The sequence below is a fragment of the Giraffa tippelskirchi genome, chromosome 1 (genome assembly GCF_054371585.1).
Source record: "Giraffa tippelskirchi isolate mGirTip1 chromosome 1, T2T-mGirTip1v1.2.pri, whole genome shotgun sequence".
Lineage (NCBI taxonomy): Eukaryota > Metazoa > Chordata > Mammalia > Artiodactyla > Giraffidae > Giraffa > Giraffa tippelskirchi.
The window spans coordinates 185,582,067-185,604,186 of record NC_137275.1 but is presented as its reverse complement, the minus strand read 5'-3'; the positions used below and the strand labels follow the sequence as shown (position 1 = coordinate 185,604,186).

General features: G+C 44.6%; 1 protein-coding gene across 2 annotated transcripts in view; it reads left to right on the top strand.

The window, feature by feature from the left end:
* LOC145538615 (dynein light chain roadblock-type 1-like) overlaps positions 1–22,120 on the top strand; it is a 518,123-nt gene that overhangs the window by 263,892 nt on the left and 232,111 nt on the right. The window lies entirely within an intron of this gene.

Genomic DNA, 22,120 nt, shown 5'->3' with positions numbered 1-22,120 from the left:
TTTCTGTCCTATTCCTTAGTGAGAGAGAGCCCCCTTCCCTACTCTGGCTGTTGATCTCCTTTCTTGAGAAATAGGGTGTCCGTGCATGCTAAGTTGCTTCAGTCATGTCTTACTCTTTGCGACCCTACAGACTGTAGCCACCAGGCCCCTCTGTCCAGGCAAGGATACTGGAATAGGTTGCCATGCCCTCCTCCAGGGAATCTTCCCAAGTCAGGAATTGAACCTGCATCTCTTACATCTCCTGCCTTGGCAGGCAGGTTCTTTACCACTAGCACCACCTGGAAGCCCCTTGAAAAGTAGGTGGTAGGTCAAAAGCCCTCTCTTCTTTATTGAAAAGTACTTCATAAAAAATATCTCCAAGAGACAGCAGATATGCCTACATGTGATATGACCACAACCATAGTGGAACAGTTTAATAAACCATGTTCATTCTTTGATCAAGTAGATCAAATAAAAGCATTTAGAAGGTTTGAAAAATATATAAATAACTTTGTTTTAAAAAACGTTATATAACTTTGTAATCAAGGGTTTTTTCTTTCTAAATCATGCCTTTGTTAAATACAGATTATGTAGTATTTGCTTTTAGCATCTACAATGATTTGATAAAGTTATCCAGCTTTTAATTAAAGTATTGGATACTTTAAAGCTTAAAAACTTTCACTTTTCTAATTGTTTAAAGTCAAAGCCAAAATAAAAACTCTGAGCTCCCTAAACAACATGAGGATTTTGTTTCCCTGACCTCTCCTCACTTTTTCCTCTTTGTTACTTTAATCTTGATTTAGCTTTTTTCATCAATTTTATAACCACACTTAAAGCAAATCATTTACACTTACTTCTGCTTAGTTTTGATGTTCATCACCAGGCTTTTTGAGTATCCCTCCACCGTCTACAACTTCCCTATTATTGATTCCACTGATCTGGAGAATGTTTTAAATAAAGATTTTTGAGAAGAACTCAAGTATATTTTCTCAGCTTACAGTATTTAAAGTATTTATATATGAAATAATTGGGTCACATCCTTTTCACTGTATAGATTTTGTTATTTCTGGTTAGAAATTTTTTATCAATTCTATCTTTTAATCACTGATTTTCTATAGGAATAAATTTAATATGAAATATAATTTAGTTGTGTTTCTTCATCAGTGTCCAGTTTTTGTCTAAAATTGGCAAAGCCCTCCCCAATTTTTATTTCAAACATTAAAAAGTTATTTTCTTCAATTTTCTTCTGCTTCCTCTAGTTCATCTACTTCATAAAAAAGGATTTTTCTGTGACAACTGAACACTTTGCTCTTCTGTGCTGCAGAATATTTTTGAAGGTTTCCTGTTCACTCAGTGATTCCCTTAACAAGTGACCATTACATGCCAGGCAGTGTTCTAGGCCCAGGGGCAGATTAGGTCACAAAACAGACAAAATTATTTGCCCTCATGAAGCTATGTTCCAGTATCAGAGATTGAGATCAAACCAAATCAAAGCATGGAGAATGTTAAATAGTGATGAATTGTTAAGGAGAAAATTAAAGCAAAGAAAGGCAATAGGAAGTGTGGAGGATGTTGAAATTTTAGACAAAATGACTGGAGAAGCTGGTGAGACTTGAGTAAAAATGTGAAGGAACTGAGGGAGGGACTCATTGGCTATCTAGGGAGCAAGGTCTGAAAGACAGGCAACAATATCTAGTGCAAAGGCCCCGAGGCAGGAACTTGCCTGGCAACTAAGAACAGAAAGAATGCCAGTGAGACTGGAGCAGGGACAGCTAAGGGCAGGGTGTAGGAACTGAGGTTGGTGGTGCATCAGGGACAGGTCATTATAGGGCTTGAATTCCATAGAAGGACATAATAATATGATGTTATCTCTCTGCTCCAAGTCTGAGAGGGATGGATCACTAGTGGAAGAGCTGAGTGGAGACATGACATCATGTTTTGATAGTGTATTGTTAGGGATAGATTACAGTGGGAAAGGGGAGAAGCCAAAGACCCACACAGGAATCTATTGCAATAATCTTGGAAAATTACATTGGTTTAGGCAGAAGGGATAGAAATAGAAAGGGTGAAAAATGGTCAGCTTTTAGATGTATTTTGAAAGCAGATAGGGTTTTCTGACAAATGGGTTATAGTGTGTGAGACTGACTCCAGGGTTTTGGGATGGAGCAGCTGAAAGTACGAAGTTGCGATATACTGAAATGGAGGAGACATGCAGAAGGGTCGGGGAGCAAGATTCTGGAGTTCCAGTTTCAACGTATGAGTTTGAGATGCCTCTTAGAATAGCAAGAGGCTGGGATAATGAGAAAGCGATCAGTCATGTGAGTCTGGAGTTCCAAGTGAAAGGTTTAGGCTGAAATGAACACTTGGGAGTCAGCTCATGGACAGAATTGGAAGCCACGAGCCAGAATGAGACCAGTGTAGAGGTTGCGAGGTAGTGACTTGAGGATGGGGCATTTCAGTGCTTACAGGACAGATTAAGAAGTAAATGAGACTGAGAAGGAGCTTCAGAAAGACAGGAGGAAAACCAGGCAATTGTGGGGTCACAGACAGGAAGTAAAACAGAATTGACACCAGAAGAGCGTGATCGGCTGTACCAAGGGCCACTGACAGGCCAAGGGATGGAGAAGTGAGAATTTATCATTCACTTTGAAAACTGAGAGGTCATTGGTGTCTTAGATTAAGAGAAGATTTCTAAGATGGATGGGAGCAAAAGCCTGACTGGAATAGGTACCAGAGAGAATGGGAAAAATTTGAGAAGTCAGCCACTGTCTTAAGGACTTTTTGCTGTCAGAGGAAAGAGAGAAAAGAGGTGGCACCTCCAGTAGAAGTAAGGTAAGAGAAGGGTTTTCTCAGTGGAAGAAATACCATGTTGTATGCTACATTGGTCTTCTGTTGCTGTGTCACAAATTACATGCACTTAGCAAAACATATGTAATATTTCACAGTTTCTGCAAGTCAGCAGTGCAGGCTGAGCTTGTACCTCTGGCTCAGGGTTTCTCCTGGGGCTGACATCAAAGCATCCTTGGGATCTTTCCTTTCTGGAGCTCAAGATTCCCTTCCAAGTTTATGTGGAAGTGAGCTGAATTCAGTTCCTTGCAGTTACAGGACTAAAAGTCCCAGTTTCCTTGTCAGCTGGGGCCACTCTAAGCAACCAGGTGCCACCTGTGGTTCTTGGCCTGTGGCCCCACAAAGTTCCCTCTCCCAGCATGACAGCTCACTTCAAGGCCAGCAGGAGAACCTCTCAGCTCAATGAACACTTAAGTCCTTTTTTACAAAAGTATAATGTAATATAGTTGATTTAGAATGTTGTATTAGTTTCAAGTATACAGCAAAGTGAGTAAGTTATACACAGATATATGAAAGTCAAAGTGTTAGTCGCTCAATTGTGTCCAGCTCTTTGTGACCCCATGGACTGTAGGCCACCAGGTTCCTCTGTCCATGGAATTCCCCAGGCAAGAATACTGGAGTTGGGTTGCCCTGCCCTCCTCCAGGGGAATCTTCCTGACCCAGCGATCGAACCTGAGTCTCCTGCATTGGCAGAGAAATTCTTTACCAAGCATGCCACCTGGGAAGCCCTAGATCATTTACTCAGCCATAAAAAAGAAAAAAAAAAATAATTCACTTTCAGCAACATGGATGGACCTAGAGATTGTCATACTGAGTAAAGTGAGTCAGATAGAGAAAGACAAATATGACATAACAGCACTTATATATGGAACTTAAGAAATGGTACAAATGAACTTGTTTACAAAACAGAAACAGAGTCACAGATGTAGAAAACAAATTTATGGTTACAGGGAAGGCAGGGTAAATTGAGAGACTGGGACTGACATATACACATTACTACATATAGAATAGATAACTAATAAGGACCTACTGTAGAGCACCTACGTCATTTTTAAAGGGCTTTGCTCTGATTAGGTCAGGTCACTTGGGATAGCCTCTCTTTGGAGCAGGGAGCTTAATTATAATACACCTGCTAGATCCTTTCACCTTTGCCAAATAGCGTGATATAATCCAGGGAGTTGCAACCCCACTACCTTTGTCCTATTCTATGGGCTATAATCAAGTTAAAGTTTCTGCCTGCAGTCACCTATGGGGTAGGGGTTACCCAAGAAAGTGACTCATTGGGGTTGAGTCACCCTAGGGTGTGTCTAACATGTATCTCTGGGAATAATGTGGTAGAGAGGAAAAAGTTTGATGATGTAAGAGAAAAAGGGGGAGAATGCTGGAGTAAGGCCAAGTTGGTGAGAAGGGCTTCAGTGCACAGGTAGAGACATTAGGCTGAGCTCAGAGTATAACCATCCATGGATAGAGTATAGGAAGGAAAGCCAAGTAATTGAATGCCAGTAGTTGGATATGGGTAATGGTGGAGCTTGGGAAAGTTCTCTCTTCTTTCTATTTCAATGTTCTCTGTGAGATACAGAGCAAGGGCATTGGGTGAGGGTGAGGATGCTGGAGGAGGTGGCAGAGGTTAATTTCAATATGTGCTCATATGTCATATCATACGGCTAATATATACTTATATGTTTAGTGTAATGCATTTATACCATTAGGGCTTTCCAGATGGCCCAGTGGTAAAGAATCTGCCTGCCAATGCAAGAGACGTGGGTTTTATCCCTGAGTCAGGAAGATCCCCTGAAGGAGGAAGTGGCAACCCATTCCAGTATTCTTGCCTGAAAAATCCCATGGACAGAGGAGCCCTTACAGTCCATGGGATCACAGAGTTGGACACAACTGACCATGCATGCAATGTGACTATTTATACAATCACTTTGTTTCTGTACTCCTACTTTATGGAGATAGAACAGAGAATTTGTAGAGTCAGTGTTGGAGGACACGGGGAGGAATGAGTAGCCTAGAGCTCTAGCAAAGAGTGGCCAGAGGCCAGATGGGAACATTTCAGGTGAGGTCAAGATGACCCATGTAGCTCTGGACCAAAGGGAAAAGCAAAACCCAAACCAAAATGAACAGTGAAAGGAGACTAGCACTTCAGCACTGAGAAGAGGTGGACTGATGGCACTCACATATTGAGGGCACATTTAACAAGTGATTCAGACTCAGCGGCTGCAGCCTAATAGACATTGCATATTCAATATTTTCATTTATGGCTCATCAGCGCAGGGCTTGTCCTGACTTATAAACTAGATGGAACACCTGTATCACAAAGCATTTTCCCCAGAAAATTTCCCAGGTAATTAGTTTTATGGAGTTTTGCCATTTGGCACATTTTCTCCCCTTTCCAGGCACTCCTGGGAATATTTGAAAGACCAAAAAGAAATCTCACCACATAGTCTATTTAGAGGTAACATTCACAGAAAAACACTCCATAGTGGAAATATCAAGCACGACATATAGAATCTGTATAAAGAAACCAATTCCTGGCCAGAAATCCAGGAATTTTAGAAATCCATTTTAGAACGGCCAAGTTTAGAAATCCATTCATCTCATCCATAGCCATTGGTAGTTTCTTTATTCCATCCCTAGGATGGCATGTGAGACCTTGGGAGAGGCTTGCTTCTCTAGCCAGGTTGTTCATCTTCCCAGTTATTCTACGTTTCCATGTACCTACTGACTCTCATCCCTCTTGCCTCTAGACCCATTCTGGGCATGTCCCCATCAGACCTGCCCTGATCTCAATCTCTGAAATAGCAGAAACTCAGAAGTGCCATCTCTTCTCTCTGGCTGGCATCTCCTAGTTTTCACTTTCCACCTTGGTACATCCTTGAATGGTACAGCCCACAGATCTGCAGCCCAGTCTTCTCTGGGCTTGAACGTGGTACATCAGTGCACTTAATTCATGATGGGAGAATAGTATGTAGCGCTTTCCTGGTGGTTGTAGTGTTCTTTCTTTCTTTATCTGTACTTTTCTGTTGCTTTAAAAAGCCACTTTTGGATCCTCTAGGGATCTTCATTGTTAATAAGGCCTTGTGCCACCTCCAGTGAGGAAGGGTGAGCCTGTGGACTTGCTAAGCTGAGCACGCTGCAGGACATGTGTCTGCACATGGCTAGGTGGTTGCACAGGTCTGACAACATCCTCATCCCACCCCCTTGGAGCTGAGATCAGCTCTAAAGGCATCAGGATAGAGTTTTCTCCAAGGAAATCTGAGGTTTAGACAGCTGAGGGTTACTTAAGTGGCTCTGTTTGTTTTGCAAAGGCTGGCAGACCTCCATTACCCTAAAGTTATGACCTTTGGTAATGTGATCAGTTTTTTGTTTGTCAAAGGAAATGGTGGTTTGATTTACATGCAGAGCTCCAGGCTCCAGAGGGAGGGAAGAGATGGATGTTCCTATTCCTTTCTCCCTGGGAGTTGGATCTAGAAAATACTGTGGTATTCTAGAGGGCACAGGATGGGCCATTCCTGCCCTGCAATGAACAGAGTTAGGAAGAAAGGTGTCAAGGCTGGGGGCCCAGACCCCTGGTAGGAGGAAGGATGTTTTGATACAGAAGGTGACTAGTGGTCTCAGCTTCCCCTAAAAGTGATTGATTTATTCAACAAATATTGATGGAACATGCACTGAATATTCCAGGCACTGTATTGGGCTTTGAGAGTATGTAGGTGGGTAATGCTTATATGGTCTCTATCCTTGGAGTGTTTATAACATAGCTCTGTTCAGAGGACCATTGCTAAGCATGAGACAGAGGCTGGCATCCCCATCTCAGGCTCTCCCATCACTGTGGGGGTTACTGGGGTTCAGATCCTCAGTGCACCATGAGTCACACCTTTTGCATTCCCAGGTGGCCCTAGTGCTAAAGAACCCATCTGCCAATGCAGGAGACACAAGTCCAATTCCTGGGTTAGGAAGATCCCCTGCAGAAGGAAATGGCAATCCATTCCAGTATTCTTGCCTGGAGAATGCCATGGACAGAGAAGCTTGGCGGGCTACAGTCGATGAGGTCACAAAGAATTGGATATAACTGAAGTGGCTTAGCATGCAACGCATGCACATATACTCTACAGTTGGGGCATCATGCGGAAGCTGGGAGTGGACAGTAATGAACTGAGACTCTTTCCCAGATCTCTTTCATTAGAGAGGAAAGGGAGGAGAATTCCAGGCAGAGGGAACAGCTTGTGCCAAAGCCTTGCCTTAAGGGAGCTGGAGGGAGGTGACCTCAGACAATGAGTGAAAACGAGGCATTAGATGTGAATCTTTGTCCTGAGGGCCATCATAAGAGCCAAGTCAAGCTGTGGAATGGAGAGTGGGTTGAAAAGGTGAAGGGGAAAGTGAGGGAGATCCTGGGGGCTACGTAGCAGCTCAGATCCCCCACTGTTAAATTATGGGCTCTAGCTATAAGAGAAATGAACATACTACAAAATATGTGTATGTTTCTTTATTCCTAAAACATATACTGACATAGTGTTAGTCATTCCGTTGAGTCCAACTCTTTGCGACCCTATGCACTGCAGCCTGCCAGGTTCCTCTGTCCATGGAATTCTCCAGACAGGAATACTGGAGAGGGTAGCCATTCCCTCCTCCAGGCAATCTTCCCAGCCCAGAAATCGAACCCAGGTCTCCTGCATTGCAGGCAGATTCTTTACCACCTGAGCCACCACGAAAACTCATACTGACTTACAATATGCCTTATAAAAACATATATGTACATATATAATAGAAACTAACAATATTCATGTAATGATGAAATAATACTTAAAGTATTCTTGTTTATTTTGTTAATAGTTCAAAAATATGCTTCAATATGCTTCATAGTGTTTATTGAATTGTAGTGTAACATTTTACAATATAGAAATTCAGTTTTTAAATAGTTTATTTCAATCTTTAGATTTATTGTCTGTTTATTGCTGGAAGAAACATTGTGTAAACACATGTAGGTCAGAATGCAAGAAGTACATCATTGGCTACTTTTACTAAAATATGGTATTTATTATTTTACTCCCACCCACAAAATATATGAAAGTTTTTGTTGAGAGTTGGCTAATGCATTTCTATTTTCCTTAACCTCAAGTTAATTTTTCTTTAAAACAAATCTGAAAGTGTTTCATTTTTGTAGTTTTAACAAATGAATTAAAAAGTTAAATACTTAATTTTAAAGATTTTAAACACACTAGTCCATTTTCAATTTTGTAAAGTGTGTCTACATGATAAATTTTAAAAGTGAATCATTTATGTCATTTTTGGCAACAAAATCTTACAATAACCTTAGCATTTCAAATACTCATTTCAAGATGCTCACTCTTTTACATAAGTTTCTTGTAAAGAATCCTTCTTACTCATTCCTTAAACATTAAATATTAAAGAAAGTTGATTCAGCATGTTTATATTTTGAAACTGTCTAGCAGGAGGCATATTATTAATAGCCACACGCCATCATTAAAGATCAGTAACTGGGGGCACATGCCTTTTTGAAAAGGAAAAATGAGCAATTACTAAGTTAGATGACCCTATGTATGTGGGCAGGTGCTAATCTCTGGGTGGTAAAAAGAAAAAATTACAAAAGATGTTGATGGTCACTTCCCATCTTGTTAAGAAGAACTGGGAAGATTCTAGTACCAAATAATAAAGTCCATCAGAAACCAAACATACCAAGATCAGAGCATTCCAGGAAAATTAGGGGGGAGGGTGTTGTCCTTTCTCCCAACTGGTGCTCCCCTACTTCCTGTGGGACACTTTAGATTCTAAAGTGATACATAGTGATGGTTATGCAGATTTCATCCCAGGTGGCTCAGATGGTAAAGAATCTGCCTGCAGTGTGGGAGACCTGGATTTGATCCCTGGGTCAGGAAGATCTGTTGGAGAAGGAAATGGCTACCTGCTCCAGCATTCTTGCCTAGAGAATCCCATGGGCAGAGGTCTCTGGCAGGCTATAGTCCATTGGGTCACAAAGAGTCAGACATAACAGAGTGACTAACACTTTCACTTTCACTTTCACTTACCAAAGGTGGTAAGATGGAACAGTAACTCAGAGGATGGCAATGAAAAGGAATAAACTCAAGTGCTGTTTGGGGCTAACAGTGACATCACGAGCTGATGGGAAGACTGTTGGGTGTGGGGGAAAGGTGGGCGTCAAGGATGATTCCCACATTTCTGGTTTGCACAGTTCACGGGGCAGTGGTGCCATGCCCTGAAAGAGGGAGTCCGGGAGATCCAGTTTGCTGATGACGTCCTGCATTTGAACGGAGGCTTTTCTAGTGTGAGCTGCCCCTGCACTGCTCAGACAGAAGTGCAAACGGAGGTCTGCTCTGGAGCAGAGGCCTTAGCACCCAGCCCCCACACCCAAGGTCTGGAGACTGGACCTTACCAAGGGAACAAGCATTCTCTAGCTCTTACTTCTCCCTGGATGGCTTACCCTTGCTGGATATTTTTCAGTCTTGGAGAGACAAAATACAGAAGAGAGGGTTGAAGGAATGCTTGTGGTCTAGGCAGAAGGAATTCATCATGTGGTCTAGCCCAAGTCACCAAGGGTTACACTGGACCTCAGTCCTCAAAGCTATAAAGTTGAGCTTGGCTTACCTTATCTTCTGTGTATAGATTTCTCGTGTGAACTTCACAGAGACGGGTGCCCTGGGTAGAGCATGAATGTTAGTTCAGGCCCTGGGATCCTGACATCTGTCTGTGTAAGACAATCGCAGCATGAGTGCTCAGTTGCTAAGTCACCTCTGACTCTTTGCGACTCCATGAACTGTAGGCTGCCAGGCTTCTCTGTCCATGGGATTCTCCAGGCAAGAATACTAGAGCGGGTTGCCATTTCCTCCTCCAGGGGATCTTCCTGACCTAGGGATCCAACCCACCTCTTCTGCATTGGCAGGTGGATTCTTTACTGCTGAGCCACCTGAGGAGATGTAAGATGATCACTGTGTCCCTTTATATCCCCATAAATCCATGTGCACCTGTCTGTGCTTGGTCCTCTGCCTGTGTCTGTCACCCTACTGGAATGACTCACGTTTGGGGCAGGTCAAGCCATTTCTCACTTGTGTGTGTGTGTGTGCATGCGTGCGCACATGTGTTCAGCACAGCAGTGTAGCCACAGGACCAGTGTGGTAGGAGCTGGAGTCTAATAGCTGCTGTGCTAACCCCGCTCTTCTTCTTTCTACCTGTATTTTCTTGTTTAATTTAACTTAATTTCTCTGTGCCCTGGTTTCCTTACAGGCAAAATGGTGAAAATACCAAATCTGCTGCAGGAATCTTTGTACATACAAAATGCTTTCCATCATGTTTGACAGAAAATAACCACTTACTAAGTGTGTATTTGTCTGTCCACTCCCAGAATACCTGATGTAAATAATCAATCTTTTTCTTTATAATCTACTTGTCAAGGCTCTCTCTGTTTTCCATAGGCTCCCATGACCTGCCTCTCATATGGTCTTTCTCCATAATGGAGTTTTATCTACTTACTTATTTTTGGCTGCACTGGGTCTTCGTTGCTGCAGGGTTTTCTCTAGTTGTGACGAGTGGGGGCTACTCTCTAGTTGTGACACTAAGGCTTCTCACTGTGGTGGCTTCTTTTGTTATGGCACAAGGGCTATAGGCTTGTGGGCTTCAATAGTTGCAGCTCCTGGACTCAAGAGCATAGGCTCAGTAGTCATGACTACTGAGCTAAAACAACAGGCTTTGTTGCCCTGTGGCATGTGGGAATCTTCTCAGATCAGGGATAGAACCCATGTACCTTGCATTGGTGGTTGGATTCTTAACCTCTGGACCACCAGGGAAGTCCAGTAGTAGAGTATTTTTACACCCTTATAAGCAAGAACATAGTTTCTCATCCAATGACATGCGGGGTAAAATTTACATCACTATTCTCTCACATTGCAGGAGAAAGATTTCCTTCATTGCTGTGTTCTTTCATCAGTTTGTTTTTTTTCCCATAGTTATTCATCTGACCCCTACTACAGGCCAGAATTTGTGCCTGGTAGAGGCTGTCAAGGAGTTCATAGTCTAATGGGATGAGTAGACTAGTTCAAACTAATCCTAGTCCAAGGGGCTGGGGAGAGGATGTTTTAGGTACTTACAGCTACTGGGAGTTGATACTGGCCCTGCCCCTGGACTATTGCTCACACCAAGCCTGAAATACTCTTTATAACAGAAAGGCATAATGAGCCTAAAGGCTGGCTGGGAAATCAAAAGTTGATTAGAAATATGGCATCTTCCTATGGGAACTAGAGCAGGGACAGAGGAGAATGAGTAGCACAAATGTATCCTAAATCCTGGACACAGCCCCTATTTGATGATCTTCTGGTGCTTGAAATTAAATTTTTGTGCACTGGTCACTGCCTGCCCCTCCAGTCTTATTTTTCATCTGGCTGACACAGCTTTGGTCCTGGCATGGAGATTCACTTACAGTTTGCAAATGTCTCCACTTTGCTTTCATTGTTCTCTTTTCTCTTTTCCAGACTGCTCAGCAGCCCCTCCCTCAACCACGCAGCTCACGCCATCATTTCCTGCTTGGCTTGTCCGTCCATCTCTGGACAGGGACTTCTCCAGGCTCCCACAGCACCAGGAACAGATCTTTGTCACAACACGTATCAGCCTGAGTTGAAATGTTGATCTTCCCATCTGTCTTCTTGAAGAGCCACTGAGCTTCTTGAAGGAAAGGAAGCTATCTTATTCTTGAAACCCCTGAGTAAATGTTAGGATGAATGAAGGCCTTATGCTGGGTAGCAGGCAGGCTTCTATTCTTGTTGATCTGGGGAACACAACAAGTTTGGGCAGGGCTTTGTGGTCATCAGAGGAAGTGTAGGGGTACCATTGCCCGGGCAGGCCCAGAGCTCATCAACCAAACCCTTTTAAGGCAGACATTCCCTGGAAACAGTCTTAAGGAGAGCAAATATTCTGTCCACCCTCCAACCCTCTCTCGACTTCTGATGGCAAACACAGATGGATGCTGCTCCTCAGACAGTCACTGTCCCCTTGACCTTTCCCGGGGCCTCTTCCTAACTCTCTCGTCCAGCTGCATTAAGTCATCTCACTGCGTTCAGCTCCACTTGATTGACTGAAGCATTCACAGAGCAATTGCTTTTATGTAAAATTTGAAGAACCAATTTAGTAACAATTTTTATTCCAGTTGTGTGTTTCCAAAGCTATTACTAGTACCTTGTTCTCAAAGTGGAGCCAAGCCATTACTGGGAGTCAAATGCTTCTTGGGGGTGGGTCCAGCTCTGGCAGGGCAGTATGACCCTCTTGTTCCTGACTGGTATTGGAGTGCAATAGGCACATGCTCCCAGCCTCTCTGCTGGCCCACCCAAGCTTTCATCCTGGTATGGAGATTCACTTACAGTTTGCAAATGTCTCCTCCAGGTAGATGTTGGCTCATCAGGGAACATTCTGCAGGTGGCTGGGCCCTTCATGGTCTGGATTTTTGTCAAGTGCCAAAGTAAGGTTCTGATCCTTGGAGGTTCTCACATTTCAAAAAAAATAATGGCCTGTAAGTCAGCTGTGTCTGTAGGTGGCTGTTGTGCCTGGGGAGCATGGAAGCTCTGAGGTCGGTAGAAAAAGAACAGGTACTGGGAGGAGCACAGAGAGAATGACACAGGTAGACCCATTGGTAGTGGACTAAATTATCGGTCCTGCTTCTTCCCCATCCCATTCACATCATTTGCCATGTAAATGAAGCCTGCCCCACTCCCACTATATATACAGTGAATTTCCCACTGCTTGACACTGGGCAAGGCTCATGATTTTCTTTGGCCAGAGACATACATCTAGAAGTGCCAGTGTGCCAGTTCTGAGTTGAGTTCTTAAGAGAATTGTGTGTTTCTGCTTCCTTCAGGCAGATGCACTGGCTCAGCTGGAGTCCTAGGAGGCACCCAAGTGGAACAGATCTGAGTCTAAACCACAGCAAGGAGCCGAGCCCAGCCACATGTACAGTTTAAAGCAGAAATGCCTGGTTTACATCAATCAATCTACAGATTCTGAGAAAACTCATTGTACTAAATTTTCAGGTGGTTTGTTACACAGCAGTAATTAGCTGATAAAACGTCCGATGTAATATATTGAAATGGGTAAAGTATATCCTTATTGAGATTCCCTGATGGGTCAGATGGTAAAAAGTCTGCCTGTAATGCAGGAGAGCTGGGTTCAATCCCTGAGTCAGGAAGATCCCCTGGAGAAGGGAATGGCTACCCACTCCAATATTCTTGCCTGGAGAATTCCATGGATAGATGAGCCTTACTGTTCAAGGTGCTCTTTTCAAATTCCCTTCTTTCCTTAGATGATAATGGTCCTTCTCTGTAGTATTAGTAAAAATCAGATTGAAAATAGCAACACTTATGAAACACTTGCAAATACATGTATTATTCCATTTAATCCTCACCACAAACCATATGAGTAAGGTATTATTATCAACTCCAAAATACAAATGAAGAAACTGAGACCCAGAGGTTAATTTGTCTGAATATACACAGCTAGAAGGGGCTTCCCACGTGGCTCAGTGGCAAAGTATTCACCTGCAAAGCAGGAGACGCAGGGAGATGTGGGTTTGATCCCTGGGTTGGGAAGTTACCCTGGAGGAAGACTTTGTGACTCACTCCAGTATTCTTGCCTGGAGAATCCCATGGACAGAGGAGCCTAGTGAGCTGCAGTCCGCAGGGTCACAAAGAGTTGTACACAACTGAAGCGATTGATCACGCACACATGCACACAACTATGAAGTGGTGGAATAAGGTTCAAACCTAGGCAGTCTGGTTCCAGAGCCCAAGTTCTTGGCTGCCGCTCACAGTGGCTTTAGCACTCTTTTCTTTCTCTTATCAGGGATCAAAAAAGAATGCAAGCTCAATCCTGTCGCGTAGTATGACTCTACAGTAGCATCCATGACACATTGAGAAGAGCTTACTTTTTAACTAGTATAGTTTATTTTATACCCAGGGAGCCATAGGTGTGGATTAGGAGCATCTTTCTCTTGGAAGCGCACCTGATGCATTCCTGAGCAAGGCAAAGGCGGTGGGTGGCTTCTCTCTGCTCCTGAAATCATGTGGCTAAAGCCAACACTGCCACAACATTCCAGTGTATCATGAAGTCCTGATCACGTCTGTATTCTGGCTGGTGGGCTCTTTGGACCACCCTGAAATCACAGAACAGAACATAGGTGTGCCACTTTGTGTCTGAGGCTATGTGGCACAGGGAAGTAGGTGTCTGAGTCCCAAAGAGCCAGATTCCAGCTCTGGGTAACCACAGCTCTTTAGTATTGAAAGGATCAGTTGAGTCTTAACTAGTTCTCATTTAAATACTGGAGAAAGTGGATTGGAAACTGTGAAAACATATAGATGCTAATGATAAGAAATAATTACAATGCTAAGACTAATAACTTGAAGATTAGGGATGTAGTTCTTTAACTCAGGCTGGACTTTTCTTGGCTGATTCCTCGGGCAGCTAAAGAAGTGCCGGAGGCTTATTCTTAACATCTCATAAAGCTTACTTTTATCCTTTTCTCCCTTCTCTTCCCTTCGTCCCCACTTATTTCATTTATTCATCAGCATTTATGAAACTTCAAGTATCCGTTCATAAGACAGATGTTGTGTGTTAGTCACTCAGTCGTGTCCGACTCTTTGTGACCCCATGGACTGTATTCTGCAAGGCTCCCCTGTCTGCGGAATTCTCCAGGCAAGAGTACTGGAGAGGGTTGCAATGGCCTTCTCCAGGGGATCTTACTGACCCAGGGATCGAACTCCGGGTCTCCTGCATTGCAGGAAGATTCTTTACCATCTGAGCCACCAGGGAAGACAGACATTATGAAAATGCAAAAATCAGTGCATTGCAGCTAAGTCCATCTCACGATTATTCTCCATCCTCTACCCTCACCCCCAATTACCAGTCATCTGATGCCCATGGCTTGTGTTTCTTTTCCTCTGTGGAGAGCCAAATTCAATAATGTACCCAGTTTCCATGGTAGAAACATGGAGACCCCTCTCTCTCATTCCACCCAAACTGAGTTATAGAGTTTGACTGCTGGCAATATTCATATCAAACTCAAATCCCAGCCTGGGAAAAAGCCAGCATGCCAGAGAAGGACAAAACACATGTGACACGCTGAAGAAGATGAAGAATAAATTGCCTGAGACATGAAAGGAAGGGAATTGCATATATCGTAACCTAATCTTCTAAATAAGGCAGACATGGCTGGTTTAATAGGCTCTGGAAAGCTGAAGGGACCCAAAGGGAGAAAAGTACTGGTAACAAATGAGATGCAGATTTTGGAAGAGAAGCAGACAGTTCCTTGTTCCTAGTGAAAGCTGGGAGCTGGGGTGTTTTTTTAATTAGGCTGAGATTGGAGAGACCTCATCCAGGCTGAGCAGACAGGGGCAACAGAGGGGCCATTCCAGCTCTTGGCACCTGAGTGAGAGTCAGGAGGCTGCACCTGTGACTGGGGTCAAAATCAGACCCTGGCAGGATCTGACTAAGTCCCCTAGACCTCACGTATAGGGTAAGAGCCAAGGTCAGGTACTGATACTGTCGGCCTCTAGCTGCTAAGTCGAAGGAGCTGCTGGAAGCAGAGATGGCTGGGGGTGGAGATGGGAGAGTTGGAGTCTGGGCTGGAGGACATTCCGAGAATGCAAGCTGAGTGAATGCAGAAGCCGCGTGCACTTGTTGGGTTCCGACAGACTCTCAGGGGCAGACTGTGCTGGTGCCTGGATCCGAGGAGAGTTTTCTAGCAGGTCCTAGCAGGTCTGAAGGTCTTGCCCTTGAGCACATTCAGGTATAACTGTCTCAATTTGCCACCTGGGGCAGGGAATGAGCTTTTATACAATTAAAACAACTGGAAAGCAATGCCAAGGTGAGGCTGGGATGTGTGCAAGCTAGTGGTTTACACTGTTCATTTCAGAGACAGGAGGGGGACTTTCAAGATGGTGAAAGAGTAAGACATGGAGATCATCTGCTTCCCACAAATGCATCCAAAATATATTTACATGTGGAGCAACTCCTACAGAACACCTTCTGAATGCTGGCATTTCAGAGACAGGAAATGCAGGCAGAAACAGCAGGAGGAAGAGAGCTTGAGACAGAGCATTATGGCAGCAAATATACTATGAATTGGGGGTGGGGAGGCTGGTGAGAAGACACTTGAGTCTCAGCTGTAGAAGGCTCTGTCCTAGCAGGGGAGAAGCATCATAGCCTCACAGTTGAGGGCATGGGCTTGGGAGAGAGCTTGGCCTGAGAATCCTGACTCGGCTGATTGTGGCTTGGTGATCTCAGGCGAGTTCCTTAAACTACTCCTGCCTCAGTTTCCCTTTCTGTATGAGGGTTGGAATGAGAATTAGCCAGTCTTTACAAAATGCTAGGGATACTACTCAATTCAATCAGTTCAATTGCTCAGTCGTGTCCGACTCTTTGTAACCTCATGGACTGCAGCATGCCAGGCTTCCCTGAACTCACCACCTGGAAGATGGTGCAGATGGACTGGCAGAGATAGGGGCTCTCCCCAAGGAGCTGTCACATAAGCCCCCCCTTCCCAGGCAGGGCCAAGGAAAATCATCAGATGTCACGATAAAGTCCGTGATGTAGTGAGTGAGCTATAATGTTTTAAAGTGTTTTCTTTCCTTTGTGCCCAATTTTGAGCAGAAAACAGAGAATGGGAGAGCAGAGGTCATGGAGGAAAGATATGGAGTGACCTCTCTGTGACCTTATAGATTTACAGAAAAGTCTTGGTTTGAAACCAACCAAATCCACTCATTCACAGCCAACTAACCCACCAGCCAGCCAATCAACCAGCCAACTAACTGACTAATTAACCAACCAACTAGCCAACCAACCAACTAAACAACAAGCCAACTCACCAACCAACCAACTCACCAACCAACTAAGTTTCTATTTTAACCCCAGGCCACTGGAGATGTGAGCTAGGATTAAGACAGAGGGGTCCAGTATGGATGTGCATGGTTTCCCAGTGGCCACAGATGTTTCTCTAGAGGCTGGAATCCAGACCTTGGAGCTCCTGCTCCCTGGGGCACACACCATTCCCCAGGTCAGAGCCTCTCCCTCCTTTCTCCCATCTCTCCAGCCTCTCTACCTGTGCCTCTGCCTGCTCCAAGCCACTCTGCAGCAGGAACAGAGAACAGAAGCCCACAGCTTCCAGGGAGCTGGAGAGCCTGCCTATGCTTCCTAATGACTTTCTCTTGCTGTGTGGCTGTTAGGAGTAGTCATGAGGTTGCAGGGAATTGGCCTTGGAGAGCAAAAGCTCCCGACTGCTGCTGCTGCTGCTAAGTCGCTTCAGTCGTGTCCGACTCTGTGCGACCCCATAGACGGCAGCCCACCAGGCTCCACCGTCCCTGGGATTCTCCAGGCAAGAATACTGGAGTGGGTTGCCATTTCCTTCTCCAGTGCATGAAAGGGAAAAGTGAAAGTGAAGTCGCTCTGTCGTGTCCGACTCTTAGCGACCCCATGGACTGTAGCCTACCAGGCTCCTCCGTCCATGGGATTTTCCAGGCAAGAGTACTGGAGTGATGTGCCATTGCCTTCTCCGAAAGCTCCCGACGGTGGATTTTGTTTTCTGGAAGTAAATTGATTGAGCAGCCGTATGAAAGGGTAAGGAGGAGAGAGACAGTAAGCGAGAGAGAGAGAGGAAAGAGCCAGGCAATCAAGGGGAAGAAGCCATGGCAGGTGTTGGACCCGCATGAAGGGAAGCATGTGAAACTTTCCAATGATTATGACCAAGATTAACAGTGATAATAAAATTAACCATCACCCCAAGACCTGGGCTATATTCGTATGAATTGTCATGTGGACATCAGCCAGCTTTTGAGGGGTTTGTGGAAACTCCCACTGAGCCGGGGCACCTGACTGGAAGGTGGGGAACTTCCCTCTGGACCTTGCCCCTCTGGGCCCCCATGTGGCTGTGGACTCCCTCAGGGTGACACCACCTGGCATTCCCCACCCCTGGTCATGGCCCCTCCCCTACTGCTCAGCAACTCATATTCCTACTCTCTGTGCCATAGCCTCAAAAAGTTGAAGGGGATGGGGTTCTTTGGCATCCTCTGGGCAAAGGGCCAGCTGCTCCCTTTCTCCCTGCTTGGCTCCAGGAATTTGAAAAACATCTGTGTGTGGAGTCAGGACAAAGGATGGAAAAGTGGGTTTCAAATCAAGCCCACTGACACTTTGTTTCGGCCATTCGTTTCTACCTTTTCTGTCTTGTCCAAGAGCTCAGGAAATCTCTATTAGCTTCAGGGAGGCAGCTTAGTTTCATGGAATCCTGTTAATAAATATCTTTATGGTGAAGAATCACACAAGAAATGGACACCCAGGGGCTTCCCTGGTGATCCAGAGGCTAAGAATTCGCCTGCCACTGTGGGGGACATGAGTTCTATCCCTGGTCTGGGAAGATTTCACATGCTGAAAGGCAACTAAGCTCACGTACCACAACTGCTGAGCCTGTGCTCCACAACAAGAGAAGCCACCACAATGAGAAGCCCACGCACTGCAATTAGAGAGTAGCCCTTAGTTGCTGCAACTAGATAAAGCCCATACACAGCAATGAAGACCCAGTACAGCCAAAAATAAATAAAATAATTAATTAATTATAAAAAGAAATGCACACTTAGGTTGTTGGGTACACCAGGGGCAGTGTACCTGGTGTATTGGACCTTCCAATATGGACGGTGAGGTTGAGAACAGTTAAGAGATGTCTAAAGGGAAGTGGTCATGTATGGCTGTGAGAGTTGGACTATAAAGAAAGCTGAGCACTGAAGAATTGATGCTTTTGAACTGTGGTGTTGGAGAACACTCTTGAGAGTCCTTTGGACTGCAAGGAGATCCAACCAGTCCATCCTAAAGGAGATCAGTCCTGGGTGTTCATTGGAAGGACTGATGTTGAAGCTGAAACTCCAATACTTTGGCCACCTGATGCGAAGAGCTGACTCATTGGAAAAGACCCTGATGCCGGGAAAGATTGAGGGCAGGAGGAGAAGGGGACGACAGAGGATGAGATGGCTGGATGGCATCATCGACTCAATGGACATGAGTTTGGGTGGACCCCAGGAGTTGGTGATGGACAGGGAGGCCTTGCGTGCTGCGGTTCATGGGGTTGCAAAGAGTTGGACACTACTGAGAGACTGAACTGAACTGAAAGGGAATACAATAGGTGCAGACTCTGACCTTAAAGACAGGGATTCCTTCCAGCTTCCTCCGTAGGGGTGGATCTGGTGTAGAGACAGGAAACCAAGGAGACTCTCTGAAATCTATCCACGATCTTGCTGATCTTGGAGAAGTCAGCATACCTCTGTAAGTCTTAAGTTTCTTTCTTTTAAAAATGGAGTATGCTGGTGTTTAGAGGTCCTGAGGACCGGTTATGGGTCCGTGATCTCCCTGTGCTGTAGGGAACATTCTCTGTGTCCAATTTTACATTTGTGTATTTTTTTTTTTTCTGAAGCAAATATCTATAACTTTCCTCAGGCCCTCCAGTGGAGGTGTTTGAAGTAGGGATTTCTCTGCTGCCCTTGACATCTAAAAATCCTCTCAGAGTCCACAGACCATCTATCTATGAGTTTATCCCAGACCATCTTTAGTCTCCTCTTTTGGGATTTTCAGCCACATTTTCTAGTCCTATTATTACCTTGATTTTTGTTGTATTTGGCTTTTGTTATCTTTTTCTTGCCATCTGGACCAAATCTTATCTAGCCTTTCAATGGTTAGGGTCCAATCTCCATACTCAATTATGACCTGACATAAATTTTCATACCATTTAAGATATGTGAACAGCCCGGGTAACACAGATGAAATATCCAAATCTTTACATTTCTGGTCAATTCTCTTGCTGATTGGAGTAGAGTCTTGAAAATTGGTGGTTGGCCCCCCTGACTCTGGCTTTCTCTTTTATTTCCATATCTTTTTTTTTCTCCTTTTAGATGAGCTTCCAATCTATTTAAGCACATGGAACATCAAATTCAGAAAGCATATTTCAGAGAGGCAGCATTTGTTCAGACCTACCATATCCTACTTGTCCAAATCTTGTGACTGTGCTTTGGTTTTCTTCAGGCATTATTCATAACAATCCCTTTGGTTTAGAGAACGTTTTTAATTTTTCAAAGCTCTTACTTGATCACATGACAGCCCTGTCAGGTAGTTATCAGATAAAACGATACATATGAAGTCACCTTGTTTTGGGACAAGCGTAAGGAGGGAAGTGAAAGAGCATCATTTTACAAGCAATGACACTGAAGCACAGAGCGATTAGATGTGAGTTGGTAGAAAACGCCAGGGGCTTTAGAAATGGGCAGACTGGGGCTGAATGCTAGTCTTTTATTGACTAGCTGTGTTGTATTGGTCCTGGTGCTCAAATTCTCTGAGCCTCTGTTTCCCCATACATGAAGGAAATGATGACTGAAATGCTTAGATCCCAGGGATTTCTTGAGGATTAAAGGAAATTGTGAACACAGAACACGTAACAGAGCTTGGCACAGTGTGACTCTCAGTACTTGGTACATTATTATTAGGTAAAGGTTAACACAGAGATGGGCGTACACCCACCTCCCTCATGGAATTTTTGCATCTACTTATTGGCTGTAAGAAGGCTTCCCTGGTGACTCAGTGGTAAAGAATCTGCCTGCCAATGCAGGAAACATGGGTTCAATCACTGGGTCGAGAGAGTCCCCTGGAGAAGGAAATGGAAACCCACTCCAGTATTCTTGCCTGGGAAATGCCATGGACAGAGGAGCTTGATGGGGCTACAGTCCATGGAGTCGCAGAAGAACCGGACATGACTTAGGAACTGAGCACACTTGACTGTAAATTCCTAGAAGATTCTGGAACAATAACATAGTCAGGTATGAAAGGAAAAGTAGAGATTTTCTATCCTACTCCCAATTCAATTTATAGATGGTAGCTTTACAAACTTGGAGAAGGCAATGGCACCCCACTCCAGTACTCTTGCCTGGAAAATCCCATGGACGGAGGAGCCTGGTGGGCTGCAGTCCATGGGGTTGCTGGGAGTCAGACGTGACTGAGCGACTTCACTTTCACTTTTCACTTTCATGCATTGGAGAAGGGAATGGCAACCCACTCCAGTGTTCTTGCCTGGAAAATTCCAGGGACGGGGGAGCCTGGTGGGCTGCCGTCTATGGGGTCGCACAGAGTCGGACACGACTGAAGCGACTTAGCAGCAGCAGCAGCAGCAGCTTTATAAACTAGAGTAGGAAAGTAGTTTTCCCCACAAAACACAGCTATTCAGAGACAGCTAAAGGGTGAACAATCACTCTTACTGAGGGGTTTCCTAGCGTGCAGGACTTTAAGAGCTAAACCCAGGACCATTGAGGTGGACCAAAATAAGCTGGTCACCCAAAGCAGTGACGGGGCAAGGTTTTGGCATCCTGTCTTCCAGCCAGACCAGAAGCCTTTTTACTTATGAAACAAATGTTCTATACAAGTGGATCTGTTCTCTAGAGTTTACTGTACTACATCTGGTTCTCCATGCTGTTCTTATGCTTCAGAGGATATGTGAACACTCTACTACTTTGTCCGCTGAGCTCACCTCCGCATCTACCCCGATACTTCTGAGCTCATAGTCACATGTGAACCTTGGTGTGCTAGGGCTGGCATGTGACCAAGATGGAGCACAAGTGCTGAGTGAGTGTGCATCTATCTGCTGAAAACCACAGTGCCTCTGGTGTGGGATGCTAGGCATACATGCACCCAGGCCTCAGGGAAGGAAGGTAAAATAAGAAATGTTTGTAGGAGCTTGGGCTGATGGTAGGGAGAATGGGGAGCCAGTTAAAGTTGGCAAAGTTATTACTTGACATCTGGGTCTACGAGGATGAAGTCACTAGCCACTGCAGTCACTGATCTTCAACACATCCTGAAAGGAGTTCAGGGCAGAGATCAGAAGCGAGGCACTTTGTGTTCTGGCAAAAACTGGCAGAACAAGCCCTTCAGATAGGGAGGTACTTTAGGGAGAAGATTTTATGAGCCAATTTCTTGCACCTCCTCATATTTAAATAACACTGAAGTCATTAATGGAGACATTTGCTCCTCATGACTAGCAGCAAACTTTTTGTGACTCACAGCAACTCCTACCAAAATGTGTGCTTAATGGCATATATCCCCCTTTGCCAAAATCACCTATGTGCTGAACTTCTCCTGACCTGCGTCCTCAGATCAGTCCTTCTGAGGTATCTGAGAGGCTGTCCTCCAGGCTATAGTCCTCATTTTGCCCTGAATGAAATTTAAGTCATAGCTCTCACATTGTACTTTTTTTTTTTTCCAG